Consider the following 3,087-nt stretch of genomic DNA (forward strand, 5'->3'; position numbering starts at 1 on the left):
TGCTGAGGATCGAACCCGGGCCACACGCATGCCAAGCGAGCGCGCTACCGCTTGAGCCACATCCCCAGCCCTATAAATTTATTTATTTTAAAAATATTTTTTAGTTGTTGTTGGACACACACCTTTATTTCACTTACTTATTCTTATGTTGTGCTGAGGATCGAACCCAGGGTCTCACACATGCGAGGGGAGCGCTCTACTGCTGAGCCACAACCCCAGCCCCTTATTTGTCTTAATTAGTTATACTGTAAACCTAAATGTTAGTTGTTGTGTTTACATCCCTGACATTTCTGGCAAGGTGACAAATATCCTTAAAGATTTACATGCTTAGATAGAACCCATGTCCTCAGCAACTTTGTCATGGAAACAATATCTTAGCTCCTAGTTCTTGGTACTTCCTGATGAAAAACATTGTTAGTCTTTGTCTTTGCCATCATACTCATTGGCATATTCCTGTGCTATGGCATTTATTGCTGCATCAATATGGTTCCAGTACTAATGAATTCTTGTTTCTCTTATAGACCATCCATCACTCAAATGGCCCTCCAGACTATTACTTCTCAATCAGACTTCTATCATGGACCACTCGATAGACCTGATTTTTAAAGGGGGACTCCAAACTGCTTGCCCCACATCGTCCCTTTTCAGCCTGAAAAAGCCAGAAAGATCTTCTTCGCCCCCCTTCCTTACAGCAGTAAGGAGTTCCCAAATTAGAGGGGGGAATGAAGCCAGATTTTAAGTTAGGTAGTCAGTGTAGTTAGATAAATCGGGGTCTAATACCGAGTGAAATCTAAAATGGAGGCCATGCTGAAAATGATTCCAGGGAACGCAAAACAACTCATGAAATGTAAAACCCTTCAATAATCGTGATGCATTACTTTTAAGATTAAAAGTAGTCAGAAAAAGGAGTGGGGAATGTAAGGGTAAAAGAAATTGAAGTTAAAGCGTAAAAGTTAAAGGGTAAAAGACCGGGTGTTGTAAAAGTTTCTAAGCTGCAAGTTCTGAGTTAGCTGTTAAGACAATGCTTAGAACCACCCAGTAAACATTTCCCCTGATTGTCTGGTTGTTTAATAACTGAAGGGGTCTGTGTGGTTGCACGCAGGCATTGCAGGGCCTGGACCAATCAGTTTAAATGTAACCCCCTCCTTAGGAATGACCTATCACTCCAGCCTGACCTGTTCCCGCCAATGAATGAACTAATCAGGTTTAGGAGTTGTTGTTCAATTTTCCCGCGCCTAATGATGATTTGTTCTGATGTATACAAAGCCCTCCGCCCTCCCCAAAAAGTGTACTTAAGCAGTGCTCAGCCCCTGCTCGGGGCTCTGGGCTGCTTTCCCTTCTTGAGTGGGCACGGAGCCCCAGCATGCTGGTTCAATAAATCCCCCCTTCTGCCAATTGCATGAGTGGTCACTTGGTGGTCTCTTTCTCCGACGTTTCGGGGGACCCTTACAATACATGATAGTAGAATGCATTTATGCACTTTGATATATCATACATAGATAGGATATAATTTCTCATTTTTCTGAGTGTACATGTTGCAGAATCATATGGTCATGCAGTCACATATATACATACAGTAATGTCCGTTTAATTCTAATATCTTTCCTATGCCCACATCCCCTCCCCTTCCCTCCCATCACTTCCCTCTACCTAAAGATAATGCTCTTCTTCCCTAGTGCCCCCACTTATTGTGAATTAGTATCTGCATATTAGAGAAAACATTTGGCAATGAAAGGCAATTTTTAGTATTATTTCTAACTCCCAGGCCCAGATTTGGCTGAAATATAGAACTTGTTGAATTCAATTAATGCTGCAGTCTGTCTGGGCACAAAATAACCGAGCCACCACACAGCCTTGTAGATTCAAACAGCAACTCTTTATTCCGGAACTCTCAGCGACACTCTACACACACTACCCGTGAACACCCTGCCTCCACACTGCTCCGCCACCAATTCTCTCAGAACCCGGAGAGAACTCCAGGGGAACTCCAAAGGAGCGGGCGCCTGAGGCAGCAGGATACGCCCTAATCCCAACAGGATCCGTCCCAATCTTGAGGCGCCCTATTCCCAGCAGGATCCACCCTAAACCCCGAGCCACCCTAATCCCTGAGCAGGGTCACCTTTCAACCCAAAATGCCATGCATCATTCCTACTTGGCTATGGCTCTCAGCAAATTAAATATTCTTTTTATTTACCAAATCATTAATTTCAATATTTTTAATAATTTCAGTCTTAAGTTTTTTGCCTTCCCAGTGTTCACATATTTATCAAGTAGTCAAACTTTGAACAGCAAGCTAGGCGCTGTGCTGATTGTCAGGGAAACAATGGTGGACAGAGTCAGTTCCTTACCTAGTAAATCTACAAATGACTGATGAAAGGATTCAGGCGCCCAAACATTAATTTAGCTGCTAGGCATAGAGACAGTAGTATCAGCCATACTTCGGTTTAAATCCTTGCTCTGCTGTTTACTGCCTGTATAACTTTGAGCAAACTACTTAAACAAGAGTGATGCCTGTAAAAATGCCTTCGTGCAGTATTTGAAACACAACAACACATGCTTAATGGACATCAATTATTGACTAAAATGTTCTGAAAAGCAGTGATATCGCCCACATGTGTTCCTTATAAAGCTTGATGCTTTCCACACGTTCTCCTTTACGCTGAACAACCCAGCCAGGTGACCATGATCGACCCCATTTCATAATGGAGGAAGGAGATGATCTTTGTGTAGCTGTAATCGGAACAAGAAGCGAGTCTTCTCCTGTGATCCCAGGGAGAAGTGATAGCCTGGAACCCAACCCTCGACCAAACCCGGGACTCGCAGTGCTGCCTCCCTCCGCTGCGGAGGTGAGAGTCGGCCAGGCAGTCCCCGAGACTACCCCACGGACCCGTGCCTGGAGCAGCCTCTCAGGCTTTCGGTGCTTCGGAGTCTTAGGCCTGGGCAGTCACAACCGCAGAAGCTTAAGCAGGTTCGCGGCGCTCAGACCTCTGGGCCGATGGCTGGGAGCCGGGAGAGGTGGGGCAAAGCCGGGCGGGGAAAGATCGGAGCACCGTCTCCAGGCAACGCGCCGGGGGGCGGGGCCTCGCG

Source organism: Marmota flaviventris, chromosome 9, assembly GCF_047511675.1.
Source record: "Marmota flaviventris isolate mMarFla1 chromosome 9, mMarFla1.hap1, whole genome shotgun sequence".
In the NCBI taxonomy this organism is placed as follows: Eukaryota; Metazoa; Chordata; class Mammalia; order Rodentia; family Sciuridae; genus Marmota; species Marmota flaviventris.